We start from the raw sequence: 15,480 nt of genomic DNA, 5'->3' as shown, positions 1-15,480 counted from the left end.
TTAGGTATTTATTGAATAAATAGTGAATTTCTGAGTGGTCCCGGGCAAAGTTTTCTCAACATTTGAGTTCAAATCCTGGCTCTCAGTGAGTTCAGGTTGCCGTAGTAAAGTACCATATAGACTGGTGGCTTATAAACAACAGAAATGTATTTCTCATAGCTCTGGAGGCTGGATGTCTGAAATCAGGCTGCCAACATGGTCAGGTTCTGGTGAAGGCCCTCTTCAGGGTTGTAGACGGCTGTTTTTTCCCTTTACCTCACAATGCAGAAAGAGAGCAAGAGCTCTCGGGTTCCTTTTATAAGGCACTAATCCCATTCACAAGGGGTTTACCTCCCAAAGGCCTCATCTCCTAACACCATGACATTGAGGGTGAAGATTTCAAAAATACGAATTTGCAGGAGACGGGGGTGGGGGTGAATTCATTGCACTGGCTCAGCCACTTATTAGCTAATGACTTTGGGCAAATTGTTCACTCTTGTGCCTCAGTTTTCCCATCTGTAAAATAAAGATGATAATAGCACCTCATAGTGTTATTGTAATGATTACGTGACATCATACATGTGAAGTATACTTGGAACAATGTTAGGAAAAATGTTGCCTATTACTAGCTTTTACTTGGATAGCTTATCCTTGTGTCAAATACGTTTTCAAAATTGAGTTCATCTTCCTGCTCTTCTTACCGTGGCTCTATACATGATATCAAAAAACTTTGGAATTATTTACTCATAACCTATAATTATCACCCACCAAATATGGTGAGTTTTTATTTAAAAATGTCCTCATATTCATTTTTCCTTTTTATATACACTAACCTTCATTTAGACTCTATTATCATTGATTATTTTGCTAACTTCCTAGGTGTCTTTAACTGGAGGCTAGCTTTCCCTATTCATTTGGGCCCTTACTGTCAGACCAGTGGGCCTCAAACAATTATTAAAACATGTATTCTTCTTGACTTCTGCTCAAATGACCTCCGTTCCCACCTAACTTTGTTCATTCATTTATTCAATCATCCATTCATTCCAATGCAAGTTATTTTACTACTAACATTTTGGGTATACTCTAGATTTTCAACCTCTCTACTTTGACATTTCTCTCTTGGATATTCTCTCTTCGGATATACTCTAGCATTTTCAATCTCACTATCTGACATTTCTACTTTCAGCGTCCAAGTTTTGTCTCTGGGATTTGGAAGCCACCTGCATTTTAAAAGAAATTTTTTCCAGGATCAGTCTCTCGCTGTGTTGCTCAGGCTGAAGTGCAGTGGCTGTACACAGGAGCGGTCATCGCATGTGACAGCCCCACACTCCTGGGCCCAAGCGACTCTCTTGCCCTCAGCCTCCTGAGTAGCTGGGACTACAGGTGATCCCCCATTTTTGACTCAGTTTTCCAATTGCAAAATGTGGTCAATATCAGGGAGATGAAAGAGGAGCGCACATGGATATAACTTGATAGAGTATAAGAAAAGTATCTTGAAAGAGGTCCAGAATAGGGGGAAGGTCCCATAAGATGATTATAAAAGGCTTCAAAGAGGAAGTAGTATTTGAGAGCTTTTCTATAATCACAACTTCCTCTTCCTGTTTTTTTTTGCTCATTTCTGCTGTCGAATATAATTTTCACCCTCACTGTGAGCTCAAGTTCCATGAACCCTGCCTGCCCTAGTTCATCACCTCCTGTGATTTGCTTTCCTACCTAACCCCAAGACCATTGTGACCTATTTCATTTATTCTAAAAATATCTGTGGAGCACCTCCTTTGTGCCAGGCATTCTTCTAGAGACTGGGGAAGTTGTGAACAAAACAGATTGTCTTTCCTCTCAAATGTCCTAACATTTTCAACTTCTCTACTTGGGAGGTAAACCCCTTGTGAATGGGATTAGTGCCTTAAAGCAAGGAGGGAGATATATTATGGGTTTCTTTCTTATTTGGTAAGATTTCCTATAGTCTTTATATAATAGATAGCAATAAATAAATACTTCTGGGTGAGGAATTAATTGAAATCCTCAGTATCCCTCTATTTATAATGGCTAAAAAAATGTGAATGACCCAAATGTCCCCATTACTGAATAGATAACCACTTAGTTTTTGTCTCTTTTATATACATATACCACTCTTAACTCTTATAACTATACTTATTCATTTCATGTATACTTACATATATTCTTTATTGAACCATGAACTCTCTAAAGGCAAAGTTGTGTTTTGTTGAACTTGTATCCTAGTAACTGTCCTGTAATAGTAGGTGCTCAGCAGTGTCTGTTGAATGAAAGAGTGAATGAATGGTAACAGTTTATCCAGCGCTGGCCAAGGGAGTGTGCTCTACCCTGCTGATTCAAGCATCAGATCTACTCAGAAATTCTTCCCCTGCTGAGAAGATGGGGATGCTGAGACTCTTCACAGTTGAAATCAATGTGAAAGGAGCTGTTATCAATGCTCACTAAGTAATCCTGTGGTTTTATTTTATTATTTATTATTTATTTGTTTAGTATTTTTGAGACAAGATCTCACTCTGTTGCTCAGGCTGGAGTGCACTGGTGCGATCATGGCTCACTGCAGCCTCTATCTCCTGGCTGAAGCAATCCTCCCACCTCAGCCTCCTGAGTAGCTGGGATGACAGGCACACACCATCATGTCCAGCTAATATTTTTAAATTTATTTTTTGTAGAGACGGGTCTCCCTGTGTTGCTTAGGCTCGTCTCAAACTCCTGGGCTCAAGCAGTCCTCCCAGCTCAGCCTCCCAAAGTGCTATGATTACAGGCATGAGCTTACCACACCCAGCTGTAATTTTAATTTGACTTTCCAGATAGAAAAGAAAGCACTAATCTCTTCACAACTATTTCTGGTCTGTTTACCAGTTACATTTCCCCCATGCAAATTAATGTATTGTATCTTAAAATTGATTTTAAAAACCAGAAAAACAAAACAAAAAGCTTTTACTTCCCCTTCCAGCTACTGTCCCATTTTTTTTTGTTCTCCTTTACTATAAAATCCTTGAAAGAGTTCTATATTCACTGCCCCAATTCCTTTTCTCCTGTTTTCTATTAAAACTATTTTAACTACCTCTTGCCCCCAGCATTCCACTGAAATTACTCTCCAATTACTTTGTTATTTTGTTAGTTAATCCAATAGCCGGTTCTCTTGTCTCTATCCTTGACCTATCAGCATTTGCCATAGTTGATTACTCCCTCCTCCCTGTAACACTTTCTCCACTTAGTTTATAGGATACTTCAGTCTCCTGGTTTTAGTCCTACACTACTGGTCACTGTTCTCAAACTCCTGCTAATGACCTCTTAATATTGGAGTGTCCCAGGCCTCTGCCTTGGAATTTTTTTCTTCTGTTCCTACCCGCTTTGCTATAGTGCTCTCATTCAGTCTTCTGTCTTTAAATGTAAATATGCTTACAACTCCCAAGTCTTAAATCCAAACTTGTATTCCAAGTACCTCAGCATCTTTACTTGTATATTTAATAGACCTCTTCATTTGATCATATCCAAAACAAAACTCAGCATACCCCTTCCCCTCAAAAACTTTCTCTACCTACAACCTTCTTTATCTCAGTTATTGGCAACTCCATCATTTGATTGCTGAGGCCAACTCAGCAACTCTTTTATATCCCACATTTAGTTTGTCATCAAAGCCTATTGCTGTCTCTTCAAAATATATGACCACTCTCCCCAACTCCACTGATAGCAGCTTGGTCCAAACTACTGTCATCATTGACTAGAATTTTGTATTAGCTACCCTTAACATTCATTCTATTCTCAACACAGCTGCCAGAGTGATACCTTTAAAATATAGAGCAGACCATATTAAGACTGTTCAAAACTTTCTAAAAGCTTCCTATCTCACTCAAAGTAAAAGCACTTATTTTTACAATTAGTCCCTGCACACCCCCTTACCTCTCTGGTCTTAATTCCTTCTGTTATTCCCCTCCATTCTCTGTTCAGTCACATTGGCGGCCTCCTTGCTGTTTCTCAAACACTTTGAACACACTTTCTCCCAAGAGACTTTGCCCTTGCTATTTCCTCTGCTCTGAATGCTTCTCCCAGATATCCATGTCTTCCTTGACTCCTCACGTCTTTGCTCAAATGCTCCTGTTTCTGTGAGGCCTTTCCTTACTACTCTGGTGGAAATTGATCACCAAACAACCATCTCTTTGCTCTTTTGCTCTCCCTATTTTCCTTTACTACTTATTTTTCTCCACTGCACATATCACTTTCTCTGTGCTATATATTAACTTATTTATTGTGTTTATTGTCTGCCTCCTCTAGGGCAGGGACTTTTGTCCCTTTTTTTTTCACTGCTGTATCCTTAACATCTAGAAGAGTGCCTGGTACACAGCTGGGACTCAAATATTTGTTGAATGAATGCAATTGAAATTTTGGATGTAATCTCCTGGATTAGCATAAGCAGGTCTTTCTTAGACTGATCACCTGTAGGTGCATCTATAAATATTGAGCTTCTGTATTGCAGCCTGAATCATGGTGGCTCCACCAAGCTAACAGCTTCTTGTGGTGCCCAATTTCTATGTGGCTACACTCTGCCATTTCTGTCTGGGTTCCTTATAACCTTAAAGAGACGAAGACCTCTTTGAAGCTTTCTGGTCTTCCCATGTCACAGAGTCGGAACTGGAGAACTGATAAGCAAGATTCTGGTAGCTTGTAATTAGCATTTCAAGGGCCAAATGGTAGGATACTAGTGCTGCTGCATGCTCCATCTTCTCTGCAACTGAAAGCAATACCATGTAAACATGTCAGGTGGTCTCTTACAATCTTAGAAATTGCAAAAAGTCCAGTGGCTGGCACTAAAACCAGTAACAGTAACAAGCAAAGATTTATTGGCTGGTTATGGTGGCTCAAGCCTGTAATCTCAGCACTTTGGGAGGCTGAGGCTGCCAGATCATGAGGTCAAGAGTTTGAGACCAGTCTGGCCAACATGGTGAAACCCCGTCTCTACTGAAAATACAAAAATTAGCTGGGCATGGTGGCACGTGCTTGCAGTCCCCAGCTACTTGGAAGGCTGAGGCAGGAGGATCGCTTCACCCGGGAGGCGAAGGTTGCTCTGAGCCGAGATCATATCACTTGCACTCCAGCCTGGGCGACAGAGTGAGACTCTGTCTCAGGTAAAAAAAAAAAAAAAAAAAAAAGATGTATTGAGTGCTTGCTTTGTGCTGGCACTGTTCTAAACACCTTTTGATATATTACCTAATTTAATCCTCACAACAACCCAGTGAGGAAAATATTAATATTAGGAACATTTTACAGATGAGTAAACTGAAACCAGAGAAGAAACGTGTCTGTGGTCTTAGAGCCAGTGAGCCAGTGAGTGTCAGAGTCAGAATGTGAACCCAGGCACATTCTGACAGGCTTTAGAGCCTGAACTCTTAACCATTGTGTTCCACTGCCTGCTTACAGAATGAAAAGGGGAGAAGAACTTTACCTTGAAAAGAAAGCAAAATAACTATGACTCCATCACGGTAATTCTGCCATTCTAAAAGCACCTTCGTAACCAAGCACTTTCTTCTGGCATCAACCCTGTTGCTGTTTCATGCATAATACAAGATTTAGGCTGACTGGCCTCCAAGGTACTTTGTCACTCTTTCTAGTCAAAGGAGTGGGCTCCTCGAAACACTCTGCCAAACCCTTCCCCTGTATCTTTGCTTCACTAGCTCCTGCTCTTTAGCTGAGCTCTTAAGGGTGTGTCATTGACTGTTGAGAGCCACACATAACTCCCCAACACCAACACCCTAGTCTGGTTTAGGTCCCTGAACTCTACGTTTTTATTTCCATCAAAGCACCTATCATAATTGTCATTGTTTGGTGAATTGTCTATTTCCCTGCTGGACTAATATCTGTGAAGACAGAGATTGTGTCTGTCTTATTCATTGCTGTACCCTTAATACCTATCATGGTGTTTGGCATGTTGGAGGAGTTTGATAAAATTTTTTTGAATGTTCCATCCAGACTTGGTAAAAAAAAAATCTGAATGAATTTAAGTGATATTTCTATAGCCTATCTGCAATTATATCCAGGTATTAAGGTGAATTTTCTTGTGGCTAGGCTAGCCTACCTTTTTAGAAATGGAAGAGATGATTTTCTTTTAATCTTCCTTCTAGCTGTTGGGTTTTCGTGTTATGGTATCACTGCCAGTGCCAAAATGCTAAGTTTTCAATTAGTGCCACTGTCTGCTTCAGATACAGCTGACATTCAACTGCTGTGTGATGGATGTTTTCCTAGGGTCTTTTACATATATGTGCTAATTTAAATTCAGATAACTTCTCTGGGTTTCAGGTTCCTCAGCTATAGAACCAAGTTACCTAACTGACTTCCACAAGATCAAACTTGTAAGTTTGAGAATTGGGGTCTGAATTTAGAACTTCCAATTCTAACTTTAGCTTTTTTGTTCATATATGATGTTGCCTTCCTATTCCCAAGAATCCTATTGATTCTTCTCTACTAGTCCACAGGTAGCACCAGATTACTAAGTAACCTACACATTTCATAATCTTGTCATATGCGTTTCCTTTAAAAAAAACTTTCCCCCCTCTCATTTTTTTTCTTTTTTCTACTTTTATTTTCTTCCCATTCCTATTCTGCCTGCTTTCCAAAACAGTGACAGAGTTTATGAAAACATTTCTGAGGCCTGTTCTAGCTTCTTTTCTTTTCTTTTTTTCTTTTTTCGTTTTTTTTTTTTTTTTTTTTTTTTTTGAGATGGAGTCTCGCTGTTGCCCAGGCTGGAGTGCTGTAGCGTGATCTTTGCTCACTGTAACCTCTACGTCCCAGGTTCAAATAATTCTCCTGCCTCAGCCTCCAGAGTAGCTGGGACTATAGGCATGCACCACCACACCTAGCTAATTTTTGCATTTTTAATAGAGATGAGGTTTTGCCATGTTGGCCAGGCTGGTCTTGAACTCCTGACCTCAGGTGATCTGCCTGCCTCGGCCTTCCAAAGTGCTGGGATTACAGGCTTGAGCCACCATGCCTGGCCCTGTTCTAGTTTCATATGTGGATTGAGGACTTTAGTGAGATTTGATTATTTCTGTGCTGTTATTATATCTATATCAGAAGTAGATGTGAGAAGAGTCTCAAAGATTGGAACGCAGGGCACATACTATTTGGGTTCCTGATTAAACAAGATGATTGAACAATGCTTTTTACTCTTCTCTTTCCTGATACCCCACAGTAAGGAATAAGAAAAGTATAAAACCGGCCAGCGCAGTGGCTAACACCTGTAATCCCAGCACTTTGGGAGGCCAAGGTGGGTGGATCACCTGAGGTCAGGAGTTCAAGATCAGTCTGGGCAACATGCTGAAACCCCATCTCTACTAAAAATACAAAAATTAGCCAGATGTGGTGGTACATGCCTGTAATCGCAGCTACTTGTGAGGCTGAGGCAGGAGAATCGCTTGAACCTAGGAGGCGGAGGTTACAGTGAGCTGAGATTGTGCCACTGCACTCCAGCCTGGTTGTTGACAGAGCAAGGCTCTGTCTCAAAAAAAAAAAAAAAAAAAAAAAAAAAAAAAGAGAAAAATCAAAGTATAAAACCTTATGTAGAACAATGCTCTCTCCCCCAAGATGTCCATGTCCTGATTCTTGGAACCTATGAATATGTTTTCTCTCATGGCAAAAGGGACTTTGCAAATTTGATTAAGTGAAGGAGTTTGAGATGAGGAGATTAATTTGGAGGTTTTGGGTGGGCCTAATGTGATTACAAATATCCTTATAGGGAAAGAGGGAGGAAGGAGAGTTAGGATTTGCTCCACTGCTGGCTTTGAAGAAGGAAGATGAGGCCATGAGCCAAGGAATGCAGACAACCTCTGGGAGCTAGAAAAGTCAAAGAAACAGATTCTCCCCTAGAGTTTTCAGGAGGAATGCAGCCCTGCTGACACCTTGATTTTAGCCCACTGAGACTGATTTTGTACTTCAGCCCTCCATAACTGTAAGATAATAAATTTGTGTTGTTTTAAGCCATTAAGTTTGTGGTAATTTGTTACAGCAGCAATAAGAAATTAATATAACCTTCTGAGGACAAAAAGGGCAGGAAAGGAGGTAATAGAAATTGAGAGAACTCAACATATGTTTGGAAGATGAAAAGTGGGTGGAAGAAAGGTAAATGACTTGGCAGAGTAGAGGGAGCTGATACCTAAGTGCCTGCAGAAGGAATTGGAGGCTGTACTTTTTCATTCCATTTGCAGAAGCTAGGAAAAAAGTACAAAGGGGGGCCTACAGAACATTTTAGCTAAACATTTAAAAGATATATAGGCTGCTAAAAAATTGCTCACTAAAATATATCCAAGTTCTGTTATGCACACAGAGCTTTCCTTCATCATCTTAGTGCGTTCTTAAATATGACTGGAAAATCAGGGATTAGCATACGTTTAAAGAAAGTGTTCAGCATGAAAGAGATAAGTCAGCAAACCATCTAACCAACTGACCAAACAAACAGAAAATCTGATGTGTTTGAATGTATTGAGATGAGATATGAACAAGTAGTAGATAGTTCTAAATTAGTGATATCTTCTTAGAAAACTAATGAAAAGAACAATACACTTATTAACTCCAGGGAAAACAAAGAGTTGGGTAGGAGAAGAAAAGTAATCATAGTTTATATTTGGCTCAAATCTGACTAAAATACAAGGTTCTAATAATAGAAATACTAATTATTAATCTAACTAAAATAATGATACACGGTGAAAGGTGAATGTATGTGGTGGGCATGCAGAGAGGGAGGAGACCTATTATTTCCATAATGAAGTCAATAAATAATGTCTAAAGCAGAAATATCACATTGCCACAATTAAAACATTTTATTTAGAGATATGGTAGTCAATTCCAAAGAATCAGCTAAAAGCATTTACAGTTACAGTGGCTGTCTTTGGGGAAGGGTAAATATTCAGTGAGAGGGCTTTTGACTCTTCAAACTATGAACATATATAACTTTGAAAAGGCTAAATTATTTTTTTAAAAAAAGGACTAAAAGATGATCTTAAAGAGAAAAATGATAGGAGATATTTTCCTAGATTAGAAACACATGAACATTAAGATTGAAAGAGGTATTTAAATCTCTTGAAAAGGACCTGTGACCATGACATTTTGGAATAACAGTTATTTTTTTAAAAACACATACAACCTTGTAGGTGGAGATTAAGGGTTATATACAAAGGATTAGGAGTGAGATTGGCCTTGGACTTCTCAACAGCATCATTGAAGCTAGAAAATAACATCAATGCTTTCTAATTCTGAGAGAAAATTATACCAAATCCAGTATTCTGTTGTTTTCAGACTACTAGGTCTTTGCCTGTTATGAATACTTTCTCAGGAAGCTACTAGAATACCAAATGAGGTAGTAATCCAAAAAAGAAGAGCCAGGAACAAGGATATATCTGTCAGCTTAGGCTATGATGCAATAACAAATAACACCAAACTCTCCATGTTTTACATCATAGGTTTATGGGATGCAGGATAATGGAGCATGCTCTATCTGGGACATTGCTAGTCTTATGACAGAGGGAGAAGACAGCGATGGTAAGTCTGCCTTTTAAGCTTTCACCTGGAATTGATGTATCACTGGCTAATCCAAATCACCTGGTCACTTCTGAGTTTAACAGGGCAAGGATCTGAAATCCTTCTATTACAGCATGTCTATAAGGCTGACATCACAAATCATGGCCAAGACTCATATCAATGGGATGAAGAAGTAGAATCCACCCCAATGCAGGAATAGCAAATATTTTGAACAGTAATACAACCTATTTCAAAAGGAACCTTCTTATAGAAGGGAGCAGAAAGAATGCTCAGGACAGTATGTGTGCAACAGTCTCAGAAGCAACAACTTGGGATTGAGAAGGATAGGTAAGAGAGCCCCAAGAGGAAGGTCAGGTTGGAAGGTGGGTGGGTGACATCTGTTGCTTTTCTGACAGGTTTAGTTATTAGATAGCTGCCTCTCTGGGTGGGCACTAGAAGATAGAGAGAGATGGGGTAGGAGACTGCTGTTTTCTCATCAGCTTTTTTTGTATGAAGTGTTTTTAAAAACTATGCAATGTAATAATATACGTTTAAGCTATTTTTTAAGTGGATAGAAATTTACTTTCTCTGGTATGTCAGTGTGTGTGTGCATCTGTGCTGTGTATATGTTCTGTGTTTGTGTATATATGTGTGACTAATTGTCAAACTATAGTTAGGGATAGTTTGTTACTGTCTGCAGCAAGATAAGTGCAGGCATTGAGAGTAAGCATTTATAAACTTGAATAGTAATTTGACAGAATATTTTATGTCTATTGAAATCAATAATGTAAACTTTTTGAGCTTATATTTTGTATTCTTGGCTTTAAACATTTTGCTTTTCTAGTAATTCATTTTTACTGTATTTTACAAAGGCATTGGTCTGCAATGGATTGGAAATTTTAAAAAATTGGTCCATCTTTACACAGTTTAGAAACACTGGTTTAAGGTACAAAGGTAAGATGATAGGATAAAAATATTTGAGAATTGTTATGCTAGAACAATCAGCAAATCACTAATGCTACATTTTCTGACCATCCTTCCTCCTCCATGATTATGAGTTTATGTAGAAGAAACAGAAGCATATTGAAGTCAGCACTCCCTGTCTTTCCATAATTAAGTGATTCACAACAGCCTTCTCTTCCTCCATCTTGCCCTCTCAATAAAGCACCTGGAAAGAACCCGAAGAAAATAGTGATATTTTCCAACAGGCCATGGGAAAACAGCATTAGCAACCCTGAGAAGGTGGAGACACTTAACTTTGTGAGAACAAGATCACTTTTTTGTACTTCTGTCCAAATTCTGCATTTTTGACTGTACTACTTTCATACCAGTGAGTGTTAATAGTCAAATATCTAAAGCATTCGTAGTAATAATGCAAAATGATAGGGATTCTCATGCCTTTTTAACTGATTCATTGGGTTCTTGCTTCTTTCCCTTCAGACTTTATGCCCATGCTACCTGATGCAAAAAGAAAGCAAAGAAAATGTCCACAGCAAATGTCTTTTGGGGCTTAAAAACTGATGCTTTACTGGGATAAAGTAAAATAAATTTATCATAGGATGTATTTTTAGGAGCACAAGCAAACAGTTCTTGTTAAGAATAGTGACATTTCTTTCAATATATAAGTAAAAAAGATGTCAGTAATTCTACCCATCCTGAAGCTGAAGTTCACGTGCATCTTGATAAAGCGCTTCTGTTCTCTGTTAGTTGTGGTTCAGTCATGAGTGTTGTCTTGGTAATACTGGAAAACAGAACACAGAAGACTCATGCCCTAACAGGAATCATTACTACCTAAACTCAGTTACAGGATACAGTGGTTCATGCCCAAGGAGCGTCCCATCTCTGCATAGTAAAAGGTTGTCATAACGTGGTTAGGAGTTACAGTGTTTCTAAAACTAACCTTATCAGAGTATCTGACTTGTGTGTTCAGATGCTTAATCAGTGGTTGTCTTCCCAACCCCCCCCCCCCCCCGAATCAAACACACACACACACAACACATTTACATTAATAACATCCAAAGAAGGGCTGGGTCTATTTTCAAAAGTTCCTCCCAGCAAGACTTTTATTCTCTCTCCACCCTCCCGACTTCTGCGACGATTTAGAAACAGGTTTCTTGTCTGTGTGTGTACATATGATGGGGAAGGGGAGAATGAATCTTTTTTTGTTGTTGTTGTTTTCGTTTGTTTATTTGCAACTTTAAGTTTGTTTCCTTTGACAATGAGGCTGTGAAGAATTACGTCTCTTTTCAGGATTTCCCCCCAAATTTATTAAAGTATAGTTGACAAATAAAAATTGTGTATGTGTCAGGGCATGGTGGCTCATGCCTGTAATCCCAGCACTTTGGGAGCTTGAAGCAGGAGGATCACTTGAGCCCAGGAGCTCGAGACCAGCCTGGGCAACATAATGAGACCCTGTCGCTACAAAAAATAAAATTACTTTAACTAGGCATGGTGGCATGTGCCTATAGTCCCAACTACTCAGGAGGCTGAGGTGGAAGGATCACTTGAGCCCAGGAGTTGGAGGCTGCCGTGAGCTATGGTCATGCCACTGTACTCCAGCCTGAGTGATAGATCCAGGCTTTGTCTCTAAAAAGACAAAAAAAATAACTAAAAAAAATTGTATGTATTTATAGTACATACAATGTGATGTTTTAATATATGTAAACATTATGTAATGATTAAATCAAGCTAATTAACATATCTATCACCTCATATACTTATTCTTTTTTGTGGTGAGAACATTTAAGATCTACTCTCTTAGCAATTTTCAAGTACATAATACATTATTCTTAACTATAGTCACCATGCTGTATCATAGGTCTCCAGAACTGAGAATAAATATTTTAATCTGTGTACATCCCTGGGCAGCAAATGAGAATACGAACCCTTAAAAAATTCAATGTCATGATTGCTAGTGTTATTTTTCTGTGTAAACTTTTCTTAGCAAGGAATCTCTTCCTATTAACTAAATTCTTAACTATTTGACATACTTTTTTAAAAAGTCCTGTCAAAAATGACAATGATTTATTGTACATGTTTGTTTTTCTTCCAGGAATATCTTCTTGCTAACAGAACTTAGAGGAAGGCACATATGCCTATGCCTCCCCTGCACAAGCAGATTTTCATATCATTAGGTTTTTACATTTATAGATCAGGAAACATGTCTATTCTATCGTAATCCATGAGTTGGAGCAGATACATTTACAGTTCTGAGATCCTTTTAAGATTAGAGGCCCCTTAGTACCTATATTCTCAAACTATGAATGAGAGTTATAAAGAGTGAAATGGAATTGAATTAGCTAGAATTTGTTGTGCTCACAGTCCTGGCTCTTGCCAGTATAATTTCTTAATCAAAGTCCACAATCTCCTTAACTAGGCTTCTTCCAGGACGAACTACATTCTTTTTGTCCCTCTCTTCCCCCAGTACAATTACCCAGTGCAAATTCATGGACCGAGTCTGCAGATGTTATTGTCTAATATGTTACTGTCTGATACTCTGTAAGTGTTACTAATATCTTTCCATGGCACAGTCCTAAATAGTTTTCGTAACTGTGGTTTTGAGCCTATGCTTTTGTCATTATGTGTCAGAGTTTCTTGCACATTTTCCAGGAAGCTGCAACTGAATCATTTTCAGGACTTTTATATAACCTAGTCTATCATCTGTAGTCCAAGATTAAGCAGATACTGCATGCTCTTGTGGCCTAAGTGATACAAGATGCGAAAGGGTTATGACCAAACACTCCTAAGTAACTTGCTGAAGCCCAGGAATGCTTACTGGAATTATCCACAATATGTGATATAGCCAAAGGAGTTTAAAAAACGCCCTCTCTTCTTTTCCTTAGGGCTTGTCCTAAGTTGTCCCTTCCTTGTCAGAGCTTGCTACACACACAGAGGCCGAGCACCTGTCATGTGTTATGAATTATATTATGCATTCAGATATTTGTCTAAGCCATTAGACTTTAAGTGTCCCAATCCTCTTAACCCCAACTTCTCCTTCTATGCCTGAATTTTGACCTTAACAGAGAGAACCAAATTTAGCATTCTAAACACAAGACAGAGGAAACTAGAATTCGAGGTCTACATGGAACAGAGATATAGGCCACACTTGGGATAACATATGGAGCAGGTATGAAAGGCCTGTGCTAAAGATTTTGTTCTTAAAATTCTTAAAGGTGAGGAATTATTAAATAAGAGGCTGATGACCTTTTTCCAAGAAAAAACATTGCAAAGTATGAAAATCTTATGGGACATACAGAAAGTATAAATTTACTTTGCTATTTTGAGCTTTTGCTGAAGAGGAAAATAATGGCAACTACTTCATAGGATTGTTGTGAGGATGAAATGAAAAGATCCAAACATATCACTTTGCACTGTCCCTGGCACATTGAAAATGATTAATATTGGATATTACTATCATATTTCATTGCATCTGATTAAAATGTCATTTTTGTATCACCAAAAAAAATTAATTTCCAATTAAACTGATGCAATGATTTATCACCAAATTATTTTACATTTATGAAAAAATATTAGACTTATTTAGACAGGTTTTTAAAATCATATTATTGTGCCATAGATATAAAGGCAAATGTAAACAAATCTGTAAACATAACATTTCAAGTATTTCTAGGATTTTTTCATGATCAGAGTCTAATTCTTCAGGATCACTTTTCAACTCAGAGACATTGATTTCTGTGTTTTTTTTCTCAAAATATTGTCTGTGATATCAAGTATTGAAAGTGAGAAATGCAACATTTCTAAAATGTTCCTCTCTGCAGAATCCCAGATTTTCTTTCAAACTACTATGCCCACTCTCCTTCTGTTTGCTCCATCTTACTAGAACGTGTCAATGGAAGGTTTTTAGAAAATGACCAGGTTTATATTCTTTTCTGAATTCCTGCTCTTTGGATCCTAACTTGTTTCTTTCATAGTCTCCCTGCTTTGTTCATGATAACTCCATTGCAGTAGTTGCTTAGATCGAAATCCCAGGAGTCATCCTTGGGTTCTCTCTGTCTCTTACATACCACATCTAATCTACTAAGTTTCTATATAGAGAATTTGCCCTCCTTTACTGCTACTGTTCTGGCCTGAGGCATCATCATCTCTCACCTATAATTACCTCTTAACAGGTTTTTCTGCTTCTGTCTTGGCCCCACTACAATTCTATTCTCAACATAGTGGCCAGAGCAAATCTTACAAAACTAAGTCAGATAATGTCTCTCCTCTACCCAAAACTCAGCTCTCCCAGCTCCCCATTTCGCTCAGAGTAAAAGCCGAAGTCTTTGTAATGGCTACAGGTCTGACAAAATTAGTGCTCCCTGCTTCACCTCTGTCCTTCTCTTCCTTGCTTCTGGTGCACTTTGCTCAAGACTCACTGGTCTCGCAGTTTCTCAATCTCATCATCATGCTCCTGCTGGAGGGATCTTTGCTTTAGCTCTTCCCTTTGCCTGGAATCCTCCTCCTCCAGGATCTACAGAGTTAACTTCCTCACCTCCATCAAGATTTTGATGAAATTTCATGTTCTCACTGAAGCCTACCATGGCCACCCTATTTTAGACTGCAACCTGAATCTCTTCTGTGCTCCAGTCCATCCCATTCCCTGTAATCCACTCCATGGTTTCTTTTTCCCATAGCACTTACCAGTATAACATACTACAACATTTATTTATGTATTGTAGTTTATTATCTATCTTTCCTTAGAAGGGTAGGCATCTTTGATTTGTTCAGTAATGATTCCTAAGTGCCTAGAACCATGTCTCGTTGGCATTCATTCAATACTTGTTGAGTTGTACTGAATTGTGATAAATCCTATGAGCAATGTCAGCACAAGGTGCCATGGGAGTATATAGAAATGACCCCACACAGATCAGGTTAAGAAAGACTGTGAAGGAGTTGAGGCCTCCCCTGAACTTTCCTGTTTTGGAGATGAAGTCTTGCTGTGTTGCCCAGGCTGGGGTACAGTGTCTGTTCACATGTGTG

General features: G+C 38.7%; 2 protein-coding genes across 5 annotated transcripts in view; one reads left to right on the top strand and one right to left on the bottom strand.

The window, feature by feature from the left end:
- Positions 1 to 11,170, bottom strand: part of CREB1 (cAMP responsive element binding protein 1) — an 87,882-nt gene extending 76,712 nt beyond the window's left edge. The window contains exon 1 of the mRNA XM_063695133.1: positions 11,152 to 11,170. The gene's annotated coding sequence lies outside the window, so the exon portion shown is untranslated. The remainder of the gene's footprint in view (positions 1 to 11,151) is intronic.
- The window catches only part of KLF7 (KLF transcription factor 7), a 459,558-nt gene that overhangs the window by 2,728 nt on the left and 441,350 nt on the right, over positions 1 to 15,480 (top strand). For all 4 annotated transcript variants that reach the window (XM_063695139.1, XM_063695140.1, XM_063695135.1 and 1 more), the window contains exon 3: positions 9,444 to 9,522. The gene's annotated coding sequence lies outside the window, so the exon portion shown is untranslated. The remainder of the gene's footprint in view (positions 1 to 9,443; positions 9,523 to 15,480) is intronic.

This window comes from Gorilla gorilla, chromosome 11, assembly GCF_029281585.2.
Source record: "Gorilla gorilla gorilla isolate KB3781 chromosome 11, NHGRI_mGorGor1-v2.1_pri, whole genome shotgun sequence".
NCBI lineage: Eukaryota > Metazoa > Chordata > Mammalia > Primates > Hominidae > Gorilla > Gorilla gorilla.
Note: the sequence above shows the minus strand (reverse complement) of the source record. Positions and strands in the feature narration are given on the sequence as shown.